The sequence below is a fragment of the Anomaloglossus baeobatrachus genome, chromosome 6, assembly GCF_048569485.1.
Source record: "Anomaloglossus baeobatrachus isolate aAnoBae1 chromosome 6, aAnoBae1.hap1, whole genome shotgun sequence".
Classification (NCBI taxonomy): domain Eukaryota; kingdom Metazoa; phylum Chordata; class Amphibia; order Anura; family Aromobatidae; genus Anomaloglossus; species Anomaloglossus baeobatrachus.
This window is the reverse complement of record NC_134358.1, coordinates 206,385,395-206,406,936: the sequence shown is the minus strand read 5'-3', so window position 1 is coordinate 206,406,936 and position 21,542 is coordinate 206,385,395.

Sequence of the window (21,542 nt, the reverse complement as noted above, 5' to 3'; positions counted from 1 at the left end):
CACTTCCGGGAATGCCTGACGCCGGAGCCCTGCTGATGAGTCCCGCCCCGCATGCGACCACATTGGATTAGTCATGCTCCTTTTAGTATAAAATCCTTGACCCCGCTCCACACCATGTCGCAGCCCCCCGAGGAAGACCACGAAACGCGTTGGGGCGCGTTTGTTATCTGTTGCCTGTGGACCAGGATGGGTAAGCACTTGCTTCATATGCTATTCAGCTGATGTGTGATGCTGGAAACTGTCACTCCATGCAGCAAATGCACTATGCATTATACAGTATATGGTGGGATTCTTTATCTGGAATCTTACATGTGTAATATAATGAACTTTATTATAGCTGCATGTAGTGATCTTTCCAGCAAGCACCTGGATACTCTCTGCACTTCTGTGCAGTAACTCCCCATTCCTGATCCACTTGTAGCAGATATCCTTATCTGGAACACTTCACTCCTCAACCTGCACTACTATTGTATTATTATTGTCCCCTGTTTTTTGGTGTGAGATTTTTAGTCTTTTGTATTAATAAAGATATTTGATATTTACCAAAAATTGGACATCTTTTGGAGTTTTTTCTATACTCTAATAATTTATTCTGGTCACTAATTTCCCTATTGTTGCTCGTATTTATAACCGATTTTAGTGTTGAGACAGACCTCTAATTACTTTGAGAATGAGGATGATCCATTATGTCCTATCTTGTTTTCTCATAACATTCCTGGATAGCACAGAGGCATGATGGGGGAGCGGAGCAGGTCGCCGGAACGTTCTGTTCCCGGGACCACGACCTGGATCGAGGAGGAGACAGAGCAGTTGTGCAGGAGAATGCGGACGCATTTCCTATTCATATTGGATCACTGGAGGGAAGAGATGAGGAGTTTGGCGATAGCGGTGCGAACGCGTGAGATCGAAATCCCACGTGAAGAGAGGGTAAGCGATTACCCAGTCCCTGTTGATTATCCTAATCCGGCCAATGCGGCTGTGGGTTCCGAACCATCCCCGCTCCCGGTGAGCACTCCACCGCCACCAACCCCATCCTCGGCAGACGCCAAGCTGCCCACTTCCACCCCGGAAGCAGAACCTTCGGTGCCTTTGTATGACGCTCCAGCTGCGGGAACCTCAGTTCTATCCCTCGACCCGGTCATGACAGTGGTCACCCCGACACTGGCAAGACCAGATCACCGGGCCCGTCCTCAGAGGTGGAGCACCCGGACTCTGCAACCCCGGCTGTAGAGCAGTCGGTCATTTTGTTACCTAAGGCGGAAGGGGAGCTCGGAGAGCTGCCGATTCCACTGCCGCGCAGCATCCCAACGGCTGTTGGGGCCGCAAGAGTGCACCTGAAGCCAGAGCCAGCTAGGGAGCTGAGGCCGGACGCCGACGCCCCCTACTGGGAATAACAATGTCGCGGGCAGGGAGGATGCCGCCGCTGTGCTCGCTAACGCTCGGGTCCGGCGCTGCTGCGGCTGCTGCTCAGTAGCTCGAGTGGTGGGCCGGATCCGGGGACTCGAGCGGCGCTCCTCGCCCGTGAGTGAAAAGGGTGGTTGGTTTTGGGGGATTTAGTCCGTGACGCCACCCATGGGTTGTGGTGAAGATGGGCACCACCGCTGCTGGTGACGGGGATCCCGGGAGCGATGGTAGGGAGCAGCTGGGATGTTGTTTTCCCCCTCCGTGGGTAGGGGTCGGTGGTCCCGGGGTCCGGTGGTGAGACGGGGAGGCAGGGTTGGTGAGGTGCAGGCTTGCAGGGACAGCGCGGCGTGGTGCCGGATGGCACGGGTGTACTCACTCAGTAAGAGATGCACAAAGTCCTCGGTAAACCAAATGGCTGGATGGACGGGTCCCGCAGTCGGCTGCAGTGTCTCTCCCCGGACAGGTGATGGCGGCTGTCTTTCCCTGCACTTTTGTGTACTTGTTTGACTACGATGGATCCCCAATGGTAGTCCGCTCCCCGGTGTATGAATGCTGGAGGAGCCCGTTTGCCCGCAGGCGCTGGCCCTTGGGTCTCTAGCCTTAGGCGGTAGCTGTATACCCTCACGGTGTGGGCAGTTGCCTTCTAACGGGTCTTTGGCTGTTAGGAAACCCCTGGGGTTCCTGTCACACTCGGATTTGACTGTTGACAGCGACTCCAAGCCTAGTTGGGGTCCGATGGCCCTGCCTGTGTGTGCTGGCTTCACTTCGCTCCCCGGTCGGTACCGGCGGGCCAACGTCCGACCCCGGTCCTACGGTTCTGCGTTGATTCACCACTCCTGCAGACGGCCACCACCGTCTGCCAACCTTGTTGTCAGTGCCTGGGCCACAAACTCAGACACTCTCCACTTTACTCCTCTCACTTCCACCTCCTGGACTAAAACTGTCACTTTCCCTCCTCCAGGCCTGTGAACTCCTCGGTGGGTGGGGCCAACTGCTTGGCTCCGCCCTACCTGGTGTGGACATCAGACCCTGGAGGGAGGCAACAAGGTTTTTGTGTTTGGCTAATGTTACTGTCTAATGGGGGTGGGGGTGTTTGTGTGTTACCTGTGATGACCTGGCTAGTCCAGGGCGCCACAACAACATCCAAGATTGAAACCAAAGATGACGACTCCAGATCAAAGGCAGTGGGAAGCAGTTTCTCGTGCACGGAGGGAGAAGGATTACCTGAGGAAGGCCACTTTCCGCGTCAGGGGACCGTGGCGCAGGGGCCTTGTCAGGTGGTTTAACCCCGAAAAAGGGTGAGGTTTCCTCTGGAAGGCGGATCTCTCTGAGGAGGTGTTCGTTGCACGGCGAGATATCGAGCAACATCCACCGAGAGACCACCCAGGCCGAAATCTGGAGCCGGGAAAGGTAGTTGGATACACTCAGCATTGGAGTAAATGGGGCTGGTACGCCCTTGATGTGAAGCGGCTTGCTATTGTTGACGAGCAGGTTGTGTCCGCCGCCACTGTCGACTACCAGCCTCCCAGTGAGCGGTACCAGTAATGTTTAGAGTATAACTTTATTGTTAGGTATCCTTGCCTTCGTTTATTATTTTCTAAAGTTTATTGTTTTTCATATGGAAAATGTTAGAAGTTGAGCATTTGATTAACTGGGTTTAAATGAACCAAAGAAGTTACTTGATTTGCAAAAAGATCCTATATAGTGTGTACCCCGGTATATGGACTTTGTTAATTTTATATAGTAAGCATGGACCACGGTCACAGGACTGGTTGTGACCAAAACGAACTTGTGTTTTGTAAACAGTTGCACCTCCTGTGCCCACCAGAGTTGTCTATCCCAACGCCTGGGACTTTAACCTTGTCACGGACCAACAGTAGGTTTGCAGGGGGCCAGGTTGTTTGGGTGGCGGGTTAATGGGATCCGGGACATCGGGACTAGACTGTCGCGGGAAGAGGCTGCAATGGAGCAGGTTGAGCTTCCGCTATTGAAACCAGTAGCGTCCCACTGTTGGAGAGATGAACTTTACAGTTTTAGTAATGTTTAAGTAACAAGCCTCCCTAATGAGGGATGTATTTGTAAATAAAATGTTTTTCTTTTCTATTTCCCAGTTTTAAAAAAAAAAAAATAAACCTCTGATGTCCTGTAGCTCGGGGACGAGCTACATTTAACCAAAGGGGAATGTGACGCCCTGGCCTATCAGGTCGTCACAGGGTATTGTGCAATCTGCGCTTCTGTTTAATATCCACCTCCTCCTTGGTTACGGGTCCCTAACTAATGGTGTTGCCAAAACCAGCTAATCAAAATCCTAGGAACACTCTGCACCACACACACCAGACACACCAGTGGACGGCCTGAGTGGAATAGGGTCGCCCACTTGGGGAGTTGGTTAAGGGGAGAACAGGAGTGTCAGGAGCAAGGTAGTGTAGTGTTGGAGATGAAGGAGAGAGGAGGTCAAAAGCTGGGCTCCTTGGAAGTATTAGATAGCAGACGTTGGTCTGGGCCTGGTAGGAGCTGGACCCCCGGTCGCAGGGAATTGTGACAAGGTGCACGGTATTGTCATGGAGGAAAGCCGGCGGCCTTGTACTATCACCGCGCTGGGGCCAGGGCACGACGGGGTACGTGGACCCTAGGTCAGGGAGTAGCTATAAGCAACCTGATAATTTACCCGACGAGAACGGAGCCTTCAAGATCCACTCTCCAGCTGCTCCAAAATCGGGGTACTAGCGCAATTAGGGGGATGGGAGTTTCCATACATACGGTCCAGGAAATCCCAAACGTGAACCCTGAGAGTAAGCTCCCTCAGTTAGCCACATTGGGGAGTGGGACCCGATTAGTTTCTGGCTATAGAGACCAACCAGAAGAGAACAAAGTGCCATGGGAAAGGTCACAGATCAACAGGCAACACCAGCAGAAACGGGACCCAAATGTGCTCCCCCTCAGCGGCAGCGGTGGCCAGAACTTTGGTTTACTAAAGTTGTCGATGTCAGCGTTATTGGACTGAGTGAGTACGCATGTGACCCTTACCTCCCCAACGGCACACCCCTAGCACCACCACCGAGTCCTGGGGCATTCCCCCCCCACCCGTGGAGGGGTCAAACATCTGGTTGCCCACTCCATCGCCACCGGGTACTCCCAGCCGCAGCAGTGGTACTCCACCTTACCATACACCATGGGTGGCCTCACGAACTCTCAATATACCACCCCCCTGTAAATAACCTCCTTCATTCGAGTGGCCGCGAGACCCCCCGGGTCCAGACGCCCCTCGAGCTACCGCAAATCCGGATCCGAGCAGCCCGGCTACTGGCGTGGGTGCAGCACATATCCACTATTTGTTGTTAATTACTCCCAATAGTTGGTCTTTTTTCATACTGATATAGGTTATCAAACCTTTCGGCCTATATCAACTACCTTACTATATTGATGTGTTTTGTTTATTTATGTTTGTTCGTTTCCTCAAAGAATTTTAATGTACTGTTAAAAGTTATATTTTATTATTACCCACCTATATCACAATTGTGCTTTAATTAGGCTTTTCAGGACAGATTTAAAGATGTTTAACACTTTCAAACAGGTATTGGCCAAACATCCTCTTCTGTGGCCTCCCTGCTAACACTCTCGCACCTCTTCATTCCATCCTTAACTCTGCTACCCAACTGATTCACCATACTCCTCACTACTATTCCACTTCAGGCTTGCTTCACTGCATCATGTGTGCGAGCAGCTGAGTGAGAGCCATTCACAGTCTCTGAATGGCTCTCACTTGGGGTTAAAATAAAGTTTTTGGATGCAGTGTGTAAAAAAACACCCACCCTCCCTCCCCCTAGATATGCTCTGTATGTGGCTGGCTGTATGTTGGTGGAGACCTGAACTGCCCAATCAGTGACTTCCATTATACTTATTACTCGAGTTGAACTCTTTCATCTGACCTGTTCGACTTCACTAAGCATTTTAGTGCTCGCCCATCTCTAGTTAGGTGAACAACCTTTATTCCTGATGGAGTGACATGTATTAATATTTACCAGTTTTGATTATTGGAGTATATCAGCAGAGTGATACACTGAGCATTGCTATTGTAAACAGCATTTTCTAGCATAAAAAGTCTAGCATAAAAACACTCTAAAAAGTTACAAAATGGTTGCGCAAGACAAAGTTGTAAAATTGTTTATAACTGTTGTCCTTTTCATGTTACATTTGTCCAGATGCACTAAAATGGGCAGAGCTGGCATGGGACATAATTGGCAATGTCCTCTTGTCTAATTCATCTCAAGCTGCATCGTGCCTTACGCCACAAATGTTACTCCAGTCCCTGACTAGAGTAAGATTTGCGGAGAGGTTCATGGAGATGCTCGTCGTTTTTCGGAATCGCCTGGTTCCTACAGAAATGTGCGCTTCTTCATGAATCAGGTGCCTCAGACTCCGGCAGCACGCCTCTGATCTAGACTGGTGTGAACAGTGCTGGTCTTGGTGAATTGGGGCCTACATCAAAGATCTCATATTCAGTCTTATTTTATTCACAAAACTTCAGGCTAAAAGCTGCCTTGGTAATTTAACAAATGGATGAAATTATAGGATGGTTTAAAGCATTTAAATCAAAGTAATGTTTTTCTGTTTTAAGACCAATTTTCAGTTCTTTTTGTAATTAACTTACATTGTATAATTATACTGAATATTTTATGTGTGTCTCACATGGCTGCTATTGTATATTTACTAAGGATTCTGCTCTTGTTCGGCCCTTTAGAGCACTTGAACATGCTAAGTTGAAGAAATGAACAAATGTGACTGTTTCTGGAATAAAACACCTTCATTTCTAATAGCAATAAAACCCTACAATGAAAAGAACTCAGCAGAAAACAAAGTTATAACCTTGTATGAGAGTGACCTGTGATCTGCAACCCCCTGAAGACGACATTGTTTATATAGAGTGTATATGTGTTGCCCAGGGATAGGGGGTACTCAGATCCGGGCCAAAGGGTCACTTCTGTGAGTATCACGGTGGCGTGACCAGGTCTGTGATCCCAGGCTCCACAACAAAAGGGGCATTATATACAGGGGAGATTTGGTAGTCTATGTTCTGTGACGCCACCCGTGGTGTGCGGTGAGGTAATGGAGCACCGCCGCTGCCAGTCACAGGATCCCGGGGATGGTAATGGGCAGCAAGGTGGTGATTTTCCCTCCACGGGTAGGGTGTTGATGTCCCGGAACCCCGGTGTGATGGATTGGGGAGTAACGGGTGCAGTCCACGGCTTGGACCGGGTGGTGCAGAAGTACTCACAGTAAGAATTAACCAAGTTGCTGGTAGCCGGAGCCCACAGCTGCTGTGAGGACGGGTCCCACACCCGTGTGTGCAATACGGGTGTTTTTCTCCTGCCTGGTGTCTGTGTCTGTGTCTGCTCCATACACAGGAAGTGGCTGGCCTATTCCTGAGGCCCTCCCTGCCACTTCTCCTAGCCCCACACAGGGGCTGCTTCCAACCCTCTCTCCTCCTGCAGACTGACTGAAACTACACTCTGCTCTCTCCAAGCTCCTCTCTCCCCCTCCCATTTTCCTGAGGAGGGGGCGAGTGGGGCCTGATTGGCTGGTGTGTATTGGTGTGGGAAACTCCCCAAGGGAAAGTGAGCTCTGCACCATAAAGATGTATGCAGATTGCAGACTGGTTTTTCCAGGGCGGCAGATATACTGTGTATTTATATTTGTAGTGACAATAAGATGTGCAAGTTCCCCATGTGTGTGGCTATGAGTGCAGTACTAACGGCCCCCATTAGGTATTACCAGTCTTAGATTCCCTGGTTGGAAGGGGAAGCTTAGATACAGTTACAGACCTGAAGGATTTAACTAAAGAAGCCGGCCCATAGTGAAGGGGATATAGTGTAGGCTACTTTTTTATTTGAGGGAGGTCAGTTAGAGATAGGACTGAAGTTCAGTGAGTAGTGTGGTGTGGAAAAAAAAGGAATAAGTAATGGGCAGCAGTAAGAAAAGGTGACCATGACTGGATTGTAGCTCCTTGGAGGTGAGTTGAGGGACCAGAGAGCACCTACCCATCAAAGAAGACTTGTGTGAACAGTGTGGACAGTGGCGAGTTCAATATTGACTGGGAGTCACTGATGCTGGGGAAACTGACTTGAGGAGTGATCCCAAAGTAGTAGTATAGCCGTGTAGGATAGTCTAGATACAGTGATACACATGGACACTTGTGATTGGATATCCAGGGGACAGCAGAGTGCTCAACCCCCTCCTCCTTGGTAGCTGGTGAGAACTTGTCTAAAACCATACCAAGGAGCCGGTATGAACTACAATGTTAGTGCCTTATGTGAAACTGAGTGTGAAACCTGTTGCAAACAAAGTAAAACGGTGTTTGTAACATGGTACAAGGAAACTTGGTGCAGTTTTTAATTGTTGTGGATTCGTCTTTAATAACCCTGAATGCGCAACCGCACAGTGCGAACAAGACGATGTGAAACTGGCTTGTGATCAAGAAGTACCGCTACGATTACACCTCCACTCAGACCCCCTTATCTGCAGTGTGCCAGGCAAGCTGAGCAGTGAAGCCCTCACCCATGACTACCACCCCTAGCTACATTGCAACCGATTCACAGCATAGGGGATCATTATATGATCAGTGTGTGTCAAGCTTTTGGGACCCACAGTGAATGGCTTGGTGGAGGAATCTCTTTTTGTCCTCGACAAGGAACAGTTATCCCCGTTACAAAATGGCACAAGGTTGGAAGTCCAATAGTCACTACATTCATTCTCTATAGCAGAGGTTCCCAACTCCAGTCCTCAAGGCACACCAACAGTGCATGTTTTCAGGATTTCCTTAGCATTGCACTGCTGTTGGAACCAGCACCTGGGCAGGTAATTACATTAACACCTGTGCAATACTAAGGAAATCCTGAAAACATGCACTGTTGGTGTGCCTTGAGGACTGGAGTTGGGAACCTCTGCTCTATAGGGTTGCCGAAAAAAGCTGCGCAAAGTACTCAGCAGGCCTTCGGGAAATAAAGAGAGCAAAGATGGCAAATACGCAATGCCGGTCCATTTTAACGGGAATTAAAGGGCCTCTGTTCTACTGATCAGTACAAAATCAAGTTATCCTCTATGCTTATATTCACTGGACAACCTCTTTAAGGGATTGTCCAAGTTAACTAAAAACCTGTACATAAGCAGCAATACTGCTAAAATAAGTTAATTGGTGCTTAATAATATAATCAGTGCTTAATAAGTTAACCCTCTCAGTGCTTCGTTCCTGATTATCTCCACTAGTCCTCTGTTTATATGTTAAAATATCAACCGTCATTACTGCTGCAGCCAATCACTGCTTTTAGCATTTTCATTTTCTATACAGTCATTGTGGGTTATGCAGGCAGAAACTCAGACACATTGGTTGAAAAAGAGGAGTAGAAGGATGAGTAAATATTATTTACTTATTTTATCATTATTGCTGCCTTTAGTCAACTTTTAATAAATTTGGAAATCCTTTTGAATGAAAATTGGTGAAAAATATAACAAACGAACAAATAGGGAGGCTTGAATCTTATTAAAAGCAGCCAATCACAGTTCAGCTTTCATTTCTTATACTGCCCTAGAAAAATGAAAGCTGTGTTGTGATTGGCTGCCATTGACAAACAGTTTCTTAGACAATTTCAGAAATATGTCACATTCTTCAGAAGATTTGATGCATGACTGCGGGGAACAGTCTATTTCTGTAAGCTGTATTCCACAGTGAAGGACTACTACTACTACAATGTACTAATCATAATTGCTGGAAAATGAAACATTAAACATGTAAACTGTAAATCTAGTCATTTTAAAATTTCAACCACAAAAATAAATATTAATCATTTTTAGAAAAATAAGAAAAACTAATAATGTCTTTTCTTCCGGTAAATCTTCTACATGATGAGATTTAGAGCAAACTCAAGAACGCAGCCTTCACTAGAAGATAATTCAGCACATAATGTCAGCTCTCTTTCCTGGAACATGGTGCGCTTTGCCAATATATTTTATGTTTTGAGGATTTATTTATTTTTTATTTAGAGTAACATTTAAAAGAAGAAAAATATGTTAAGCCTGAATTCAGAAAGATAATGTAAGATGTGGTGCTTAAAAAATGTCTGTATCAGTTCTGCCAACACGAAGAGGCGCACTGACCACTGGTTCCAATTGCTCCATTAAGGAGAGGTTTGAGTTTCTGTTGTTGGCATAATGTTTATGTTGCCATATAAAGAGCTGAGGAGACATCGCTGCCTGTCTAGAATTTATAGAGGAAGTGTAATATGCAATACTAATAGTTGGCGTCTAGTAAAATTGGCCGAGTGGGCTTTATTTGGTCCTCTTCTACAGGAGGTACTGAGCCGCCCCAGGGCTACGGGGTACTCGGTCCCGGGTGGTGTATTACTGGGCTGGGTCACTGGGTGGCCGTTGCCCAGTTCCTTGACCTTGGGGGTCACTTGTAAGGAGTTATACAGTGTGCCCACCCATATCCTGTCCACCTCCATTCATTTAAGAACAGCGGCAGCTATAAGCATAGAAGTGTTGTCTAGGTATAGTAAAGTAGCCATGCGCTACGCAATGAAACCACCTATAGCGCCACCTGGTGGTAAAAAATGGAGTTAGCATTTTTATCTCGAAAATGGAACGAGATAGAGAAAAAAAGTGAATTACAAAGTTGTAGGGCATCATCAATTTAATACGAATCGACACCTTGCATACAGAAATGCTATAATATGAAACTCATGAGGTCCCAAAACATTGAATGCTAGTCACGCATATGGCGCTCATTTAACTTTGATGCTCAAAGTGGTCACCGTCAGCTGCAATGCACATCTGGACTCTGGACAGCATACTGTATCTTGCTGCAAGTTGTGCAATATGGTAGGTGACATGTTTGCACAAGCATCTGTGATACGTTGTCGTAGGTCCTGCAATGTTGCTGGAGGGGTCACATACACCTATGGTTTGATGTGATCTCACAGAAAAAAGTCCAATTGGGTCAGGTCAGGTGAGCGTGGAAGCCACTCCACACAGCCACCATATCCAATGACTTGTAGGAAGGTCTCCATGAGGTATCGCTTCACGTCCGCTGCCTTGGGAGTTTTACAGCTTCTAATCATAGCATTTCTGTATGCAAGGTGTCGATTCGTATTGAATTGATGATGCCCTAAAACTTTGTAATTCACTTTTTTTCTCTATCTCGCTCAGTTTTCAAAATAAAAATGCTAACTCCATTGTTTTCCACCAGGTGGCTCTATTGGTGGTTTCATTGCATAGCGCATGGCTACTTTACTATACCTAGACACCACTTCTATGCCTATAGCTGCCGCCGTTCTCAAGTTAATGGCGGTGGACAGGATATGGATGGACACACTGAATACAGGAGAATGTTTAATAAAGTTTTTATCGTGACACCACTTGCGAGTTGCGGTTATGGAAATGGAACCACCGCTGCACAGTTTCTCACCGCTGGGGGTTGATGTTAATGGCAGCATGGATGTTGCAGCCCTCCGCAAGTAGGGCCTGGCCCCAGGGGGTAGGTGATGGAGTTAGGCACAGAAAGAAAGTAGGCCACACAAGGGATTGCAGTGTAACTGGTTTCTTTACTCACAGCGTTGTTATGGCTGGTAACCCAAAAGGAAAGCTGGTCCTCACCACTGGTCCCCTTAGTCCCTGTGCCGGTGTGGTAACCTGGTGACTTTTTTCCCCTGCACCTGTCACTAGTTGGTGGGTTCCTGTGGCTTGGAGCATCTGGGTGTCCCCTCCTGGTAGTCTTTCAGTCTGTAGTACATACGGCGGGCAGTTTGAACCCTGTAGGGTCGGTGTTCTGCTCTGGTCCCTGGTTCTCCCATCACTGCTGGGGCCCTGGACTTTACGGTTAGTGAGGTCCTGGATGGTCCCCTCACTGTGCAGATTTTATCAGGTCTGCCTAGAACGTTTGCCTGACCTAGGGCTCTGTACCCCGTCGGTGCTATGGTTCCGAGAGTACTCCACCGTAATCCTTCGGTAACCACACGCTTGCGCCTATCAGGTCAATGTTACACACTCCCGTCAGTACGGTTACGTCCATCTCCTTCCACTTCCACTTACTGACTGTCTGATCCCTACTCCCTGGTTGTCATCTAGTGGACTGGATCGGCTCCACCCCTGAGTGGCAATCCATTGCGTCCAACCCTAGTTTGTCATCAGTCTTTGGGGAAGGGAAAAAACAGGGATTATATATGTGTTTTGGTGTTACCGTTACTGGTCTTCAGGGTCCCTGGGAGTAGTTCCTGCATCTGTGACAGGATGCCATACCTTGTAGCTCTTGATGGCTTCAGGGGTACTACAGTACAAATACAGGATAAAAGGCACAATTATGGCTGTCACTGGGTAGCATTTGCTAATAATACACACACTGACACAGATGCAATGTTTTTTGGAAAACTTTAATAGCAGAGATAAGTAGATTCATGATTAGAAGATCGAGTTTGAATCAAATGTATTAAGATTCACAAATTCATGCACATTTCAGCATTTTGAGATTCACGTTGCAGTTTGCAAACTAAAAAAATGTGCGACACCATTTCCCACACTGCTCAAGCATCTGAGAGTGGGCTAATGTCTTTTTGCGTGGTGTTTTTTGCTTCACCATAATGTCCCCAACTATGTCATCTAGCTCATTATCATAGATTGTACAGTAGTGGTCAGTATCTGGGCCATTGAAGATCAATGTTCCCAGTAAAGCACTGTTTGTATAGCAGAGTTGTTTTCTGTGACCAAAGTCACAGGGAAAGTCTCTCTGTTCTGTAGACTGTAAGCTCTTATGCTCTGTGAGATCCTCTCTCTTTTCCATAGACTGTAAGCTCTTATAGTCAACAAGGTCTTCTTTCTCTCCTTTAAGGTGTAAGCTCCTATGTTTAGCAGGGCCCTCTCTTTATCTATCATGTAGAGTGTAAGCTCCTATGGATAGCAGTGCACTATCTTTCTCTCTCTCCTGTAGAGTGTAAACTCCTATGATTACCAGGATCCCCTCTTTCTCTAGCCTGTAGAGCGTTAACTCCTACGGTTAGCGGAGTTCTCTCTCTCCTTTGGAGTGTAAACTTTTATGATCAGAAGGTCCTCTCTCGCTTTTGTAATCGTAAGCGCTTATAATCAACAGAGTTCTCTTTCTCTTTGCTGTAGAGTAAGCTTTGTCTCTCCCATAGACTATAAGCTCTTATGAACAGCAGGGTCCTCTCTCCCTTTTGTAGACTGTAAGCTCATTTGATCAGAGGAGTTCTCTCTCTCCTATAGAGCGTAAGCTCTTATGTCCAAAAATTTGGCAAAGCCGATCTATTCATCTCTGTTTATTAGGCACTTCAATACTTATTTATTTTACTCCCTTACATAGCACTATCATATTCCACAGTGCTTTACAGGATCACCATTGCCCCATTGGGGCTCACAATCTGAACTCTCTATTAGTATGTCTTTGGAGTGTGAGAGGAAACCGGAGAACCATGAGGAAACCCACGATAACATGGGGAGAACATACAAACTCCTTGCCAGTCCTGATAATTTTCAAAACATATCGATAGGTTGATTGCCTGCCTATGAAATTAGACTAATTTGCCACTCCGCATTGATACAGTAATTCATGCAAAAGGAGCCTCGACCAAGTATTGAGTGCATTTACTGTACAGACCTTTCAATAGGTCAACATTTCTGAGTTTAAAATCATTTTTTTAGGTTGGTCTTATATAATATTCTAATTTTCTCAGATAATGACTTTTGGGTTTTCATTGGCTGTAAGCCATAATCATCAACATTAACAGAAAAAAACACTTGAAATAGATCACTCTGTGTGTAATGATTCTATATAATATATGCGTTTCCCTTTTTGCATTGAATTACGGAAATAAATTAACTTTTTGATGATATTCTAATTTATTGCACTTATATGCACTTATAAAAGGGTAATAAGTCAGAGATAGTAAAAGCTGACAAACTGAGAAAAATAAAAACTGATCCAGTCCACTTCTGAAAATGGCCTGCTTTATATTGTCCAGAAAAATCACTGATGTGTGAATTCGGCCTCATAGCTGTTCATGGAGCCAAACTTCATATTGAAGCAACCCTCCAATGTCCACATACAGTATATCTCTGAGATGCACATACTACCAAATGAATAGCTACAGATTTCATAAAGGAAGATATCTGTCAGCTGTGGCAAGAACGTCACGCCACACAGCATTTAACAAATAAATGATAATAATAACCTGTAGCTCAAACATACAAAGCAGAGTTTTCTAGCAATGAGAGCTTACAATGTTGCTACAAGTAACTTAGGTTTCATAGAGGATGTCACTGTGCAATACATTATGTCTTCCATGATAGATTATCTGTAAAATTCCCTAAAGAAATCTATATGAGGGTTCACTTACCTCTAGAGAACTCGATTAATTATTCATATCACTAGAAAAAGTTAAGAATCATGCTATTCTTCATAATGATGCTTTCCTGCCTTTATAAGTGACTACTTATTCCGTCTTTTCCATATTTTCAACAACTGCTGGCAAATGACTCTCATTATCTCACACTGTCTGCAACTTCTCTTGGGCACGACAGAAGCTGTTCAAGAAGACGTTTGTTTGCTTTAAATGAGGCCCGGGATTTTCTTTACCGCATAGAAGCAATTAGTGACAGTAAACAGATTACATAAAAATGGGCTGCGTTTATCATGGCATGATTCTTGGTAGTGATAGTTTGCCAACTGCAGAAATGTAGGCTTACAAAAACATATGGACTAGTGATGAGTGCATATATTTGGCACTATTCGTTACTCACATTAAGGTGTTCGGGATATTCGTTACTAGTTGTGTATTTTGGTATTCACTTTATGAGCCTCGAGTCCTCTCCCCACATGTTTGGTGCTGATTTTCAGCCACTAAACATGTGAGGATTGGCTGCAAATCATAGTAATGCTGTAGCCATTTTTGCTACTGGCATTACTGTGATTGGCAGGTGCAGTCCCCGCCTATTTGTGATAACCACCACAGGTAAAGTAGACAGCTTGGGACTAGTATTCTTAAGTTGGGAAGGGTCCATGTTTATTGGGCTCTCCCCAGGATAAAAATAGCAGTCTGCAGCTGCCACACAATTGGCGCATCCATTAGATGCACCAATTGTGGCGCTTTTGCCCGGCTCATCCCGATTGCCCTGATGCAGTAGCAATAGAGGTAATATATGGGGTTGATGTCAGCTGTGATTTGTTAAAAATCACAGTTACCATCAAGTTTTGGGTCAGTAATGGAGAGGTGTCTATAAGATCTCCCCTCCTCCATTAGCAACCCTGTAAGTAAAAAGAAAAAAAATACAAACACACAAAAATCCTTTATTTTAAATAATAAAAAAACACCCTCTTTCTCCAATTTATTAATTTTCAAAACATCCCCACAGGTCCAACATAATCTACATGACGTTCCACAACGATCGTGGCTCTTCTACATCCAGAAGCTGCAGTGATGGAAAACGTTAATGATCACTGCAGCTCCTGGGACACACTGAAGGCATTGAGAAGTGGTGACGTCCGTCGGGTCACCGGACTTCATAGCCACGTTCACACAGTACCAAATGTGACCACTTATGAATCCGCTGCCAGAATGCGGGACACTGCATCACAGTAGTCTGGAAATCAGGTAGTTAGGTCACCAGTTCAAACTCATTTAAGATTTCCGGGCCTCACAGCTGCCAGACTGTCAGGCTGCTGTTCCGCTGTGTTCCACATTCTGACATCCCAGCAATCCGGCACTCAGTGGGGAAGCCCTTAAGTGTAAACTCTGGTGACTTGAATGCCGGATCCCTGTACGGCAGTGTCCCACAATCTAACAATCTGGCAGTCCAGCAGTGGGTTCAGCTGAGTTCGCTGATAGCAGCGAGGGAGTCCCCAAATGTGAACTCCGATGACCTGACTGTTGGATTGTTGGACTGTCAGTTGTGGAACACAGCGGCAAAGCAGCCTGACAGTCCAGCAGCTCTGAGACCTGGACACCTTAAAGGGGCCTTTAAGGAAGCCTTTAAGCTTCCTGGAGTTCACAGGTTTTGGGACATCTGGAGACTGTTAATGGTTACCAGAGTTCAGAGCTTCCAGATGTCCCAGCAGCTGGGAACTCCAGAAAAGTTAATGGCTCCCTTAAAGGCTTACTTATAGTTACCGGGTTGACAGTGGCCACTAGGTCTCGTGGTTGTGAGGTGTGGTATTCTAAAAGGTTACTGTAGCTCACAGCCACCTAGATTCCTGGCAGCTGTAAGGTCTGGAAACCTTAAACAAACCTTTAAGGAGCGTTTAAGGTTCTTGGAGATCAAAACTGTTGGGACACCTGGAGGCTCCTGGTGTCCCAACAGATGGGAACTGCTCCTTTAAGGTTTCCGGGCCTCAAAGCTACAAGACTGTCGGGCAGCAGTGTCACCGTGTCCCACAATCTAACAGTCCAACAGTCATGTGACCAGAGTACACACTCACTGCTCCTAGTGAACTCTATGGAACCCGCTGTCAGATTATGGAACATGGCCACAGAGCAGTCCGGCAATTCGGCAGAGGGTTCAACTGAGTTCACTGAGGGCAGCAGGGGACTTGACTGCTGGATTGTCAGACAGCTATGCAGCAGTGTCTCACAATCTCTGCAATTTGTCAGCTGGTTCATCGGTGGTCACATTTGGTACCGTTGGAACCCAGCTGTGAACTCCGGTGACCTGACTGATTTCACTGCTTCTCACAGATGGGTCCCCCACTGCCCTCATGGTGTGTTCCAGAAGCTACAGTAACTGTTAACGTTTTCCATCATTGCAACTTCTGTATGTAGCAGGGATCGTCGTAGGACGTCGTGTAGATTACGTCGGACCTGCGGAGGTGTTTTTTGGGTTAATAAATTAGTGAAAGAGGATGTGTTTTTTATTATTATTTAAAATAAATTTTGTCTGTTTGATTTTTTTCTTTTTACGTACAGGGTTGGTAATGAAAGGGGGGTCTCATAGACACCTCTCCATTACCAACCCTGGGCATTATTTTGAACAAATCACAGCTGACATCAACCGCATATATTACCCCAATGCCACCACAGCAGAGCAGTTGGGATGAGCAGGGTAAAGTGCCACTATTAGCGCATCTAATGGATGAGCCACTTGTGGGGTGGCTGCGGGCTTAGGCTGGGCAGGGCCCAATAACCATGTTTCTTCCCAATCTGAGAATACCAGTCCCAGCTGTCTGCAGGTTGCAGCACTCATCTGTCTACTTTACCTACCCTTGTTATCACAAATAGGCAAGGAACCGCACATCAAAGTGGCATAATACTCTGACAACATTGATCCCAGAAGCGACCTTTGTTTCAGAGATATATCCAGGCATCTTAGCCATGCTGTTTCCATCCAATTTCAGCACTATTCCATCTATTTCAGCATTTTTACAGCCCTGCCAGATATCAAGGGAGGGTCCAGTGGAAAATTGAGTTTCCCATTGATTTGCATTAGATTCATTATTCGTGACAAATACACAAATAGTACAAAATATCCAAGATGAGTAATCCAAACCCAAATAGTTCACTATTCACCCATTACTAATATAGACAGCCAAGCAGACAAATAGACTGATAACTAGATAGATAGATAGATAGATAGATACATAGATAGATAGATAGATAGATACATAGATAGATAGATAAATAGATAGATAGATAAATAATGCTAAGGTAAATGGGCATTCATACGCCACTGATGCCTCCTTCCTGTGCCAGTCTTTGCATAGGTTGCCCATCAGCTACATAATCCCATAAAAACTCATCACTCTCACTCACAAATCTCTTCCCAGTTCTTCACCACCCTATATCTCCTTCCTCATTTCCATCTACCACCCTACCAATCTTCTCCATTCCATTAATGACTTAAGATGACTAACTTCTCTATAATCATCATCCTGTATAATCCGAACCTTCCACTCCTGTCTCCAAGACTTTTCTCATGCTTCACCTGTTTTCTGGAATGCACTACCCAGATGATCCAGTTAATTCCCAGTATTCACAGTTTTAAGTGTGCCCTAAAAATACATTTCTTTAGACTGACCTATCACTTTAATAATCTAACTAACTATCCCATGTTCTCTCTTCCACGTACTCAGTAGTTCTTTGTACCTGTACCTGTACAGATACTGGCTAGTGACTGGATCAGGCATCATTATTTGAATGACTCTATTTACTATACTGATATAAATGCCCCTATTTACATATACTGATGGCTAGACTTTATAAAACTAGCCCTTTATTTTTACCTTTTGTGTTACCCCTATTTCCTTATAGATTGTGTTGAACTATGAGTTACTCTGTAATTTCTCATCTTGTTTGTACAAGTACCCTCTAAATTGTAAAGTGCTGCAGAATATGTTGGCATTATATAAATAACAATCATCAGTATTATGCGGCTTACATAGAGAAGGTATAAGGGGGCATGAACAAGATGTGGACAGAGAAAGGGGGCAATGATACATGAAAACATTTTTGCTCTATGCACTACCATCTATTTCCTAATGGATACAAGCCCCAAAAGATAGGCAAATAAAAATCCATTAAATACATACTGTACCAATGGCATGTGATGCAGTCAGGGCACAGGTGGATGCCAAAAAAGCTTTTTATCTTTATCCATGTGTAAGAGTTTAACAAATCCTTGCCCCAGTTAAAAAGTGAAGCCTAGTTATAGCTATGCTATTGAGTTCCTGATGTCAAGACTACACTTCTCGGTTGAAAGCTCTGGATTAAGATCTGTACATACCATACAAATAGTTGCAATCACAATTATGCAAATTAGGTTTATCTGCTGTTTGAATTAAACTCATGATGCAAGAACAATTAGCTCAATACATCAAGTATAACAATTGGTTTCTTCAAATTCTACACTAATTTACACTTTCAATGACCATTGCAGTCTCAGAATTATTTAAGCTCTTCATGACAAGTGTCTTTAGTACTTAGTAAAGCCCCTTTGAATGTTGTGACATTGTGACCTGCTGAAAACATGATTTATAGCTAACACCAACTTCTGGCAAGAGTTCTGAAGCTTTTTAGCCCAGTCTGCATGGGCAATGGCCTCCAATTTACTAATATTATTGGGCTGTGTGCCGCCCCCAGTAGACCTCTGATGTCATGGTGGTGGGTCCAAGTGGCCGTACTAGGTGCATGCGACAGGTTTTTGTAATGGGGGTTTAAAAATAATATTAAAATAGAGGATATTAAAATAAAATACATAAACAAATAAAGAATTTGTGATGCTAGTTGGGATGTTTGGCTGTGGTATGGCTGGGCACTGCTAAAGGTCCCCAGGAGCTAGGTGGTGATGCACAGTGCCAGAGGGTTGTCCTCTGGCCCCCCCAACTAGGGCTGGTTCCTGAAGATGTTGAGGTAGGGATGGCGCAGTACAGAATAATTCAGCCATTGACATGACAGGGAACATTTACCTTTTACTGAAGCTCTGCAGCACATTTCAGATTATTTCTCACAGCCTTCACAATGATGGGGGTTCTTCCCGCCCTAATGAGAGTTTGTTAATGACAGTCTCTGCTGTGTGGCTGTAATGTATTCTTCCTGCTACTACTTACCTACCTAGAAATAGGTATCTTGAAGTCCTTGGATTTTCAAGACAAGAACAGTCTGGATCTTTAATTCCTTCCGGCGTGCAGGTACTTGAATCCTGAGGGAAAACTCTCTATTTCTTCTAGAAGTTTCCAGACTCAAACGTGTCACTGTGTTCTCAGACAATTCACTGCTCCTTATAAAAAGGCTAATAGCAGTCTCTCAGTTTGCCACTGACCTTGAAAGTCCTGGTGGCCTAAGGACTGATACCAATGTGTAGCTGGCTCCTCCAGAGGTTTTAACAGTTATCTCAGGACAGGACTGTGTGCATATTACACTCTTCACTTCAACTCACACCAACTTCAACTACCACTCTCTGAATTTACCTCACACCTAAGCTCCTCCCCTTTTTACTTCTGGAGAATACACATAAGCTATGTTATTAGCTCAAGGAAACAGCCCCAGTAAGGGAGTGTGGGCAAATGTGTGCTTACAGTGAACAGCAGAGAAAACTAAATCTCATAAAAGCTGGCAATACAGATTGAAAAACACATGTAGCTATTATTTGTGGCAACTCAGGCACAGGGCGCCACAGTTGTCAATGAAGTAATCTAACAAGTTAAAAGAAGATTTCATTGACTTATACTAACAAAGAAAAACTACAAAAACTGCAAAGACATAGAATGTTTCTAGAGATAACATTGGAAACACAGTTCACAAATTCAACATTAATGAAACACTGTATATACTATTAAATGTGATAGAAAGAGGAAGCTGTGACCAGTTTCCTGAGGAGGAAGGTAGTTAAAAACCCTTGGGTGAGTGCAAAGATCTGCAGCCAAGTTTGGTGGCTGAAGATACTGTGGGTTCAATTTGCAGAGTAAGGCACATGTTAAACGGTGAAGGTCTCTATTACCGAACTCCAAAACATTAATCTCTAAAGACTCAAAAGCACAAGAAAAGTCAGCTTCATTATGCACAAATCTATGTTCTGTGGAGGGACAAAATAAAGATGGAACTTTTCAGGCCTATGGATCAGGGGTATGTATAGAAGAGAAATAATAAATCATACACTGAAAAGAAAACCCTGACTATAAGGAAGTATGGTAGCTGCACTGCAATGTTTTCGTGCTGTCTTGCTTTCTCTGACACTGGAGGAAACCTATAGGATGTGGAAGACAAGATCGATTCAGTTAAGTATTTGGAAATTCTAAGAGAAATGTCATATCTTCTGTGAGGAAGCTATATCTTGAGCATCTACGTAAGAAGAAAATGAAGATGAGCTGGCATTTCCAAGATGAAGTTAAAAATTGGTTTTCTTTATTTGTGCATTTGATTAAAAGATTATATGCATTGTTCCATATAGACACCCTGGCATGTTTCCAGCGCTATATGTGCCCTTAATCACATCTCTGGAATTTAGGGCACATATAGCCCTGGAAACACATCAGATGGTCTACAGTGGTATACAGTGATATGAAAAAGTTTGGGCACCCCTATTAATGTTAACCTTTTTTCTTTATAACAATTTGGGTTTTTGCAACAGCTATTTCAGTTTCATATATCTAATAACTGATGGACTGAGTAATATTTCTGGATTGAAATGAGGTTTATTGTACTAACAGAAAATGTGCAATCCGCATTTAAACAAAATTTGACCGGTGCAAAAGTATGGGCAGCCTTATCAATTTCTTGATTTGAACACTCCTAACTAATTTTTACTGACTTAATAAAGCACTAAATTGGTTTTGTAACCTCATTGAGCTTTGAACTTCATAGGCAGGTGTATCCAATCATGAGAAAAGGTATTTAAGGTGGCCACTTGCAAGTTGTTCTCCTATTTGAATCTCCTATGAAGAGTGGCATCATGGGCTCCTCAAAACAACTCTCAAATGATCTGAAAACAAAGATTATTCAACATAGTTGTTCAGGGGAAGGATACAAAAAATTGTGTCAGAGATTTAAACTGTCAGTTTCCACTGTGAGTAACATAGTAAGGAAATGGAAGAACACAGGTACAGTTCTTGTTAAGCCCAGAAGTGGCAGGCTAAGAAAAATATCAGAAAGGCAGAGAAGAAGAATGGTGAGAACAGTCAAGGACAATCCACAGACCACCTCCAAAGACCTGCAGCATCATCTTTCTGCAGATGGTGTCAATGTGCATCGGTCAACAATACAGCACACGTTGCACAAGGAGAAGCTGTATGGGAGAGTGATGCGAAAGGAGCCGTTTCTGCAAACACGCTACAAACAGAGTCGCCTGAGGTATGCAAAAGCACATTTGGACAAGCCAGTTACATTTTGAAAGAAGGTCCTGTGGACTGATGATTGAGTTGTTTGGTCATACAAAAAGGCGTTATGCATGGAGGCAAAAAAACATGGCATTCCAAGTAAAGCACTTGCTATCCACAGTAAAATTTGGTGGAGGTTCCATCATGCTTTGGGGCTGTGTGGCCAATGCCAGCACCAGGAATCTTGTTAAAGTTGAGGGTCGCATGGATTCAACTCAGTATCAGCAGATTCTTGACAATAATGTGCAAGAATCAGTGACGAAGTTGAAGTTACGCA